The sequence below is a fragment of the Sminthopsis crassicaudata genome, chromosome 1 (genome assembly GCF_048593235.1).
Source record: "Sminthopsis crassicaudata isolate SCR6 chromosome 1, ASM4859323v1, whole genome shotgun sequence".
NCBI classification, from domain to species: Eukaryota; Metazoa; Chordata; class Mammalia; order Dasyuromorphia; family Dasyuridae; genus Sminthopsis; species Sminthopsis crassicaudata.
The window spans coordinates 278,011,988-278,022,150 of NC_133617.1; positions in this window are offsets into that span (position 1 = coordinate 278,011,988).

A 10,163-nucleotide genomic window follows, 5' to 3' on the forward strand; every position below is an offset into this window, starting at 1 on the left:
GTAGACAAGATTGGAAGGGAAAGAATAAACTGGGAAAACATTTTCACAGTCAAAGGTTCAGATAAAGGCCTCATTTCCAAAATATATAGAGAATTGATTCTATAAGAAATCAAGCCATTCTCCAATTGATAAATGGTCAATGATATGAACAATTTTTCAGATGAAGAAATTAAAACTATTTGCAGCCATATGAAAAGATACTCCAAGTCATTATTAATCAGAGAAATGCAAATTAAGACAACTCTGTGATACCACTATACACCTCTCAGATTGGCTAGCATGACAGGAAAAGATAATGCTGAATGTTGGAGGGGATGTGGGAAAACTGGGACACTGATACATTGTTGGTGGAATTATGAACACATCCAGCCATTCTGGAGAGCAATTTGGAACTATGCTCAAAAAGTTATCAAACTGTGCATACCCTTTGATCCAGCAGTGTTATTATTGGGCTTATATCCCAAAGTGATCTTAAAGAAGGGAAAGGGACCTGTAAGTGCAAAAATGTTTGTGGCAGCCCTCTTTGTAGTGGCTAGAAACTGGAAACTGTGTGGATGCCCATCAATTGGAGATTGGCTGAATAAATTTTGGTATATGATTATTATGGAATATTATTGTTCTGTAAGAAATGACCAACAGGATGATTTCAAAAAGGCCTGGAGAGACTTACATAAACCATTGCTGAGTGAAATGAGCAGGACCAGATCATCATTATATACTTCAACAACAATACTATATGATGATCAGTTCTGATGGATCCAGCTCTCTTCAACAATGAGATGAATCAAATAAATTCTTTTTGTTCAATAATGAATAGAACCAGTTACATCCAGTGAAAGAATTCTGGGAAATGAGTGTGGACCACAACATAGCATTTCCACTCCCTCTGTTTTTGTCCACTTGCATTTTTGGTTTTCTTCGCAGGTTAATTGTACATTATTTCAAAGTCCAATTCTTCTTGTGCAGCAAAATAACTGTATGGTTATATATACCTATATTGTATTTAACATATACTTTAATATATTTAACATGTATTGGTCTACCTGCCATTTGGGTGAGGGGGTGGGGGGAAGTAGGGGAAAAACTGGAACAAAAGGTTTTGCAAGGGTCAATGCTGAAAAATTACCCATGCATATATCTTGTAAATAAAAAGCTATAATAAAAAAAGAAATAGAAGCCAAGGTGGTACTGCCTATATTTTTGCTTGATTGGGCTTATATTATGAATCAGTTTTTGCCTGTAGCATTAATATAACACTAGATTCAATGGGTATTGCACTCCTTCAGTTGCCAATGGGCATCTACTGAACCATAATGCAGTATTCTCATTGCTTGTTTGCCATTCAGTTTTAGCTTTTGTTTGTAAAAGGCAGCAGCCATGTGAAGATATGTCCAATATTAGATCAAATCTAATGCAAAAAATCACACTTTCAGTTAGTCATTAAGTTATTCAAAAGCTCACTTGCCTAGGATCATGCTTCCCTCTGTTCTTGCCTATCTCCCGAAGAAAGGGATGGGAGAAATCACCCTAATTCACAAATGCTAATAATCTCACTCCTGATGATAATAGAATCTTTAGTCAATAGTAGACAAACAAACCTAACACTCTTACAAGTTAGGTATGAGGATTCTACCTACTATAGCTCTCTTGGGGAAGAGTTAACCATTTCTTATCTGTTTTCTAACAGGACTATCTAGGGTGACAAAAGTACTCTTGAAAAATTTGCTACTTTTTAAATTAAATGTGATGCTCTGAAGAATAAAAAAATTTTTTGTCAGGTTGCTAGTCCTAACTATTTAATCAACTGTCATTCTGCTGTCATTTTAGCTATAGCATAATTACTGATTGATTCAAGAGTACAATTGATTCAAGAGTATAGTTTCCCATAGCAATTCCCAAGTAGATATAGGTGTTTTCCTCTATTATGACAAGAGGTAAATTTATCTTATTGACTAAATTATGTGGGAATTACTCTCTTTTCTTGACTATCATACTGTAAAAATGCATACTTCTTGGCATTAAACTGAAATCTTACCCATGAGGCAACTTCATTTACATTGAAAAACATCAAAAAGAAGAAAACAATTTGTGAAGAGTTTTCTCATAATACAGCATGTTCTTCATCAACCATAATGGTGAATACTTGACTAATCAATCAATGAAAAAGTATTTAATAAGCATTTACTATTCACCAGACTCTGTGCTGTGCTGTAGAGATATAAATAAAGGCAAAAACACCCCTGCACTCAAGGAGTTTAAGTTCTCATGAGGGATAAAATATATAATTAGATATCCTGAAGAAATATACAAAGTAGATGAAAAGTAAATTAGAGAAGACACTAGTAATCAGTCTGAGAAAAGACTCCTGCCTAATCTGGTATTTCATGACATGACTGTCATGAAGATAGCTAGGTAAAGGTGAGGAGAGAAGCCTGAGAGAGAAAAAGTACAAATACTATGGAGATGAAAAATGGAGGGAGTAGTTAGGAGTATGGCACCCCCACGACCTAAAAAATTCAAGTAAAAAAATTTTGGCTTTCCTTTCATACACAATAAAAGTCCAATTTGTTTTGTTTTTGTTTTGTTTTTTGTTTTTGTATGAGAATTTGTTATCATTTTATTTATTATTTTGGTTCAGTTTTTTTTTAATTTTCTTATTATATCTTTTTATTTATAAAACATATACACGGATAATTTTTCCAACATTGACCCTTGCAAAACCTTCTGTTCCAAATTTTCCCTTACTCTCTCCCCACCCTCTCCCCCTAGATGGTAGGTATTCCAATACATGTTAAAATATTTGTTAAATCTAATATATGTATATATATTTATGCAGTTACCTTGATGCACAAGAAAAATTGGATCTAGAAAGAAAAAAAACTGAGAAGGAAAACAAAAATGCAAGCAAACAATAACAGAAAGAGTTAAAATGCTATGTTGTGATCCACACTCAGTTCCTACAGTCCTCTCTGTGTGTAGATGGCTTTCTTCATTACTGGACAATTAGAACTGGTTTGAATCTACTCATTGTTGAAGAGAGCCATGTCCATCAGAATTGATCAGCATATAGTCTTGTTGTTGCGGTATATAATGCCCATTTCACTTAGCATCAGTTCATGTAAGTCTCTCCAGGCTTCTCTAAAATCATCCTGTTGGTCATTTCTTACAAAACAATAATATTCCATAACATTCATATACTATAATTTATTCAGCCATTCTCCAATTGATGGGTATTCAGTTTTCAGTTTCTAACATTACAAAAAGGGCTGCCACAAACATTTTTGCACATGTGGGTTCCTTTGGTATAAGCCCAGTAGTTACACTGGTGCAAAAGAAATGCACAACTTTTTGAGCATAATTCCAAATTGCTCTCCAGAATGGTTGGATTTGTTCATAGTTCCATCAACAATGTATCAGTTTCCCAGTTTTCCCACATCCCCTCCAACATTCATCATTATCTTTTTTTGTCATCTTATACATTCTGAGAGGTGTGTAATAGTATCTCAGAGTTGTCTTAATTTGCATTTCTTTGATTAATAGTGATTTGGAACACCTTTTCATATGACTAGAAATGGTTTCAATTTCTTTGTCTGAAAATTGTCTGTTTATATCCTTTGGCCATTTATCAATTGAAAAATGGCTTGATTTCTTATAAATTTGAGTCAATTTTTAAAAAGTTGACTCAATTCTCTATATATTTAATAAATGAGCCCTTTATCAGAATATAAAAATGTTTTCCCAGTTTATTGCTTCCCTTTCTAATCTTGTCTGCATTTGTTTTGTTTGTACAAAAACTTTTTAATTTAATATAATCAAAATTTATCTATTTTGTAATCAATAATGATCTCTAGTTATTTTTTGGTCACAAATTCCTTTCTCCTCCACTAATTTCTTTTCTCTTATGGGGCATTTTCGCTACATTATAAAATATAATATTATACATACATTTTATGTATTTCTGAATTTCTAAACTTTTCCCCTGTAATCTGCTCTCCTTTGAGGGTCATCTGTGGCTTCTACAATACTCCTCAAGAATTCCCATCTGATTTCTTCTGTTAACCTATAATATATTGAAACTGTGAAAAGGAAAGTTGTGATGTAGAAGGGATAACTGTACAATTGGATTGTGAGTAGAAGAAAGTAAAATATAACAATACTGGAGAGTACAGACCAGCTTGTGAAGAGTTTTAAAAGCCAACAGACTTTTAATTTAATTCTGGAGCTAAAAGGGAGCCCACTGAAGTTTACTTAGTGAAAAGGGATGACAAAAAAAGGGTATGCCCTTTAGGAAAATCACTGGCAATTATATGGAAGATGGATTACAGAAAGAAGAAACTGGAGGAAGAGATCAATTAAAAGAACTGATGTTGCCTGAATACAGATTAAAGCACACTATTTTTTACCTCCTTCCTTTCTTCCTTCTTTCTCTTTCTTTTTTCTTTTTTTCTTCCTTCTTTCATTCTTTTTTTCCTTCTTTCTTTTTGAGGTTTCTTGCACAAAATGACTAATATGGAAATGTTTTACATAATATACATGTATAGCCCACCTAAGATTCTTGCTGTCTTGGAGAGGGGAAATAAGGGAAAGAGGAAGAAAAACTTTGAAATGCAGGATCTTAAAAAATTGAATGTTTAAAGCTATTTTTTCATGTAATTAGAAGAATAAAAACAATTGAGGAAAGAGTCTGCTCAGATATCCAGGGGCATCTAATGAGAAGATAATCTTATGGCCTGTATATGTGTGTACATACCTGAAATATTTGGATTTAAGTCCTCTGAATTTCCAAGTTATACTTCTCAAAAAAAAATTGTCTTGATCTCTATTCAGCATTTTAATTCCCTCACTAACTACTTCTTTGCCACAATTTGTACTGAAGCACTTAGCCCCATACTCTGTTAAATTTCTAATTTACAAGAAGATATTGAGGGGCAGCTAGGTGGTGCAGTGGATAGAGCACCAGCCTTGAATTCAGAAGGACCTGAGTTCAAATCTAATCTCAGACACTTAAAACTTCCTAGCTGTGTGACCCTGGGCAAGTCACTTAACCCCAGCCTCAGGGGGGGGAAAAAGATATTGAGAGGGAAAGTATTTACAAATTGATGAAATTCTTCTTTTAGATAAAAATGTAAAAAAATTAATGTCATATTCTCAGATGATGAATTGAAACTATTTCCACTCATATGAAAGAGTGTTCCAAATCACTACTGATCAAAGAAATGCAAATTAAGACAACTCTGAGATACCACTACATACCTGTCAGATTGGCTAAGATGACAGGAACAAATAATGATGAATGTTGGAGGGGATGTGGGAAAACTGGGACACTGATACATTGTTGGTGGAGTTGTGAAAGAATCCAGCCATTCTGGAGAGCAATTTGGAACTATGCCCAAAAAGTTGTCAAACTGTGCATACCCTTTGACCCAGCATTGCTGTTATTGGGCTTATATCCCAAAGAAATACTAAAGAGCGGAAAGGGACCTGTATGTGCCAAAATGTTTGTGGCAGCTCTTTTTGTTGTAGCTAGAAACTGGAAGCTGAATGGATGTCCATCAATTGGAGAATGGTTGGGTAAATTGTGGTATATGAAGGTTATGGAATATTATTGCTCTGTAAGAAATGACCAGCAGGAGGAATACAGAGAGGCTTGGAGAGACTTACATCAACTGTTGCTGAGTGAAATGAGCAGAACCAGAAGATCACTATACACTTCAACAACAATACTGTAGGAGGATGTATTCTGATGGAAGTGGAAATCTTCAACATAAAGAAGATCCAACTCACTTCCAGTTGATCAATGATGGACAGAAATAACTATACCCAGAGAAGGAACACTGGGAAGCGAATGTAAATTGTTAGCACTACTGTCTATGTACCCAGGTTACTTATACCTTCGGAAGCTAATAATTAATGTGCAACAAGAAAATGGTATTTACACACATATATTGTATCTAGGTTATATTGTAACACATGTAAAATGTATGGGATTACCTTCCATCGGGGGGGAGGGAGTGGAGGGAGGGAGGGGATAATTTGGAAAAATGAATTTAAAAAATTAAAAAAATAATAATGTCATTACAATTGTCCAGGTAAGAGGTAAAAGGTCACTAAAGTCACTACAGTGGTCACTATGTGAGTGGATAAAATAAAACACATTCAAGAAATCTTGCAAAAGTAAAAACAAAAGGTAGCATCTGATTGAATATATGGGATGAGTGAGAAAGGGATTTGAGGAAGGCATTAAGGTTGTGAACTTGTATGACTGAAGGGATGTTGATATTTTGGACAGTAATGGGGAAGTTTGGAAGAAGGTAGGATCTGGATGGGCAAAAGAGGAGGTAATAAGTTCTGCTTTGGACATATTGAGTTTGATTCTCAAATCCAGTTTGAAATGTTCGATAATGTATTGGTGATGAAGCAAAGCTCAGTGGAGATAGTGGGGATAGATATCCATTCAGGTTAGTGAATCATTTGCATAGATAGATGATAATTAAATCCTTAAGAGCTAATGAGTTCACTGAGGGTATAGAAAGAGAGACCCAGAGGAGAGAGCTCAAGGCAGAAGCTTGAGCAATATCCACAGCTGAGGACAAGAAATGAATGATAAACCAGAAAAGAAGACTGAGAGAAAGTAGTAAGAAAGGCGGAAACATAACTAGGAGAGAGTTAAAACACAGAAAGGAAAGGGGTAGTGAACAGTGTTGAGAAGGGTGAGCACTGAGAAAAGACTATAATATCTGATACTTAAGAGAACAATGATAACTTTGGAGAGGGTTGTTTCAGTCAGATCAGAAACCAAAAGCAGAGGTTTTAGAAGAGAGTAAGAAGAGATAAAGTGATAAAGTGGAACTAAAAATTAATTTTTTCAAGGAACTTAACTGAGAGGTCAAGGAAAATTAGTCTTAAATATCAAGTGGGGCAAAAAGGTCTTGAGTCATGTTCTTGTGACTTACAAGCAAACAAATGTTAATGTCAACAACATATTTATAGCATATGTCATACAGTAAGAAGTTAGATTCAGGGTTAACATGAATTGTTTTTTTTCTGACAAACCATGAAGTTTAATTTCTTTTCTCAACTAAATGCAAGAAAGATATGGGAAAATTAACAAAACCGTACAAAGAGCCTGCTGGTTATGCAGTAGTGAAGGTAGGATCTGATAGGGGTTGAGGTCCCTTTAAGATTCCTTTCTGATTTCCCAACCCCCATGGCTGAATATCCGGGCCCAGCCCCCATTGGATCTGAGCTAGCTTGGGTTTTCTCAGCCCCCACAAACAGTTTCTTCCTTATCTGAAAAGCCCACCAGAACTTGGCACTGCCTACAATCTCCCTTTAGGTATTAAAGAGCCAAGATGGAGCTCTCTCTTTGCAGGAGCCCTCCCCCCCAACACATGGTATCCTTCCGGCCATGTAAGGGTTCCTGCCTGCCCAGCAGCCACCTCTGGTCCTGACGTCTTTATAACTGAACTTTACTTCCAAATTTCTACAATAAACCTTTTATTTATCAATCTAGGTTTTCGGGCCTGTAAATTCATTTACAGGGGACACTGCACCTCATGGGATTATCTTACTATCTATGCACAGAGAAATGGGGTTCCCCCTTTCCTTTCTCTCATCAGATCAAGTGAGAATCATTTGAGAATAAGTGAGATCTAGGTATGTTTTCAGGTAACAGAAAAAGCAATAGATAGGAAGAGCCTGAAAACTCTCTTGAATGTTAGTTCCCTCATAAGAATAAAAATAAATAAGTAGGCAATCCTATAATTACATATAAGATATATTTTGCTGAAATAGTCTGTAGATAATCATCTATCCCACCCTCTCTGTAGATAATATTCTATCCCACCCTAACATAGGTCTTCCCATATTAGTGCTAACTATATTGTTTGTGGGGCACTTATCCAAACCTCCATCAGTCCAACTAGCTAGTCCACAAATGTACTGTCAATATCACATGTATGACCCAGAGAGAGGACTGAGGGAACTGAATATGGACCACAACATAGCATTTTCACGCTTTTCTATTATTATTTGCTTGAATTTTATTGATCTGTTTTTTTCTTGTGCAGCAAATTGACTGTATAAATATGTATATATAATATGAAAAAATATATATATATATGATTTAACATATATTTTAGTATATTTAACATATTTTGGATTACCTGCCATCTAGGGGAGGGAAAGAGGGGGAAATTTAGAACACAAGGTTTTGCAAGGGTCAATGTTGAAAAATTACCCATGCATATGTTTTCTAAATAAAAAGTTTTAATAAAAAATATATTTAAAAAGAAATGAAAAAAGGTATCAAAACATTTAAAAAATCACATACATGGTAATATATACATATATTTGTGTGTATTTACATATGTATGTATAAATAGCTTTGCAATAACCATTTACTGGCATAAAATTTTTGAGTATTTATTAATCTACCCATTTTACAGCCACTTGGCCAGACCAAAACATCTATTTTCACTCTGGTGCTTCCTGAGGCAATTGGTCTCCAGATAGTAGACAAATTCTTTTCATCTTTCTTACAAATTAAAGCAATATTTCAATTCAGAACAAATTTACATCTATTTTGTGTTTTAAAATTAAAGAAGATCACAGAAAGAGGAAAAAAGACCAATTTGGTTTTTTTTAAATAATAGCTTTTTATTTTCAAAAGATATGCAAAGATAGTTTTCAACATTTACCCTTGCAAAACCTTGTGTTCCAATTTTTTTTCTACTTCTCTTCCTCTCTACCCCCTCCCCTAGACAAAAAGCAATCCAATACATATTAAACATGTGCAATTCTTCTATATACATTTCCACTTTTATCATGTTGCACAAGAAAAATCAGATCAAAAAGAGAAAAAATGAGAAAGAAAAAAAAAAAAGTAAGGTAACAATTAAAAAGGTGAAAATACCATGTTGTGATTCACATTCAGTCCTCACAGTCCTCTTTCTGGATACAGATGGCTCTCTCTGTCATAATTCTATTAAAATTGGCCAGAATCACCTTATTGTTGAAAAGGACCACATTCATCAGAATTGATCATCATATAATCTTCTTGTTGCTATGTTCTACTTGGTTCTACTCATTTCATTTAACATCAGTTCATGTCAGTCTCTCCAGTACTTTCTGAAATCATTCTGCTGATTGTTTCCTATAGAACAATAATATTCCATAACATTCATATACCATCACTTATTCAGCCAATCTCCAACTGATGGACATCCACTTAGTTTCCAGTTTCTTGCCACTACAAAGAGGGCTGCCACAAACATTTTAGCACATGTGGATCCCAAGGATCTATTTGTACAAAAATATTTATGGAAGCTTTTTTTGTGATAGCAAAGTACTAAAAATTAAAAGGGTGCTAATCACTTGGGGAAAGTCTGAATACAATTGAATATTATTGAAATGAATGGTTTCCAAGAAACCCATTTTCCAAGAAAGCTTATATGAATTGATGTAAAGTGAAGTTAGAGGACCCAGGAAAGACTGGTTAGAAAAGACTTAAGAATGCCAACGAACACGATCAATGATGATTCCAATGATGATGAAAAATGCTACTCATGTTCTGACAGAGAAGAAATGGACTAAAGATACAGAATGAAATACATTATTTAATGTAGCCAATGTGAGAATTTATTTTGCTTGCCTATGCATATTTATTATAAGGGTTTTTTTTAATGAAGAAAGGTGTTAAATAGAAAATAAACAATTATTAATTGAAAAAATAAAACTTAATTTAAAAATAAAGAATATATAGTTTAAGACAGCTGGTTTTTTTCCAAACACAATATTCTAAATGCTCTAGACATCTTGTAATGTTAGTATAATATCATAGATAAGCTCTAATATGTTTCAGTAAATTCTAGAAATAAGTTTTCCTTCTCCATGAGAACATTATAATTAGGTACCAACTAATTCAGGGTTGTAGTAAGTCCAAAGAAACACACACCCAAAAAATATGTAAATAGCTCATTCATCAGAACCTGACAAAATGGTAAAGCTGATTTTGTTGTTTCCCCTATGTGCAGGGGACAGTTTGTTCTATATAGGCACTGTATCTGAGTTGCTTCTTGGTTATTATTTGATATCTGTAGTTAATTAACATGGTCTCCTCAAATGCTTTGTGACTAAATTCTTCATGAGTTGCTTCTTGGTTA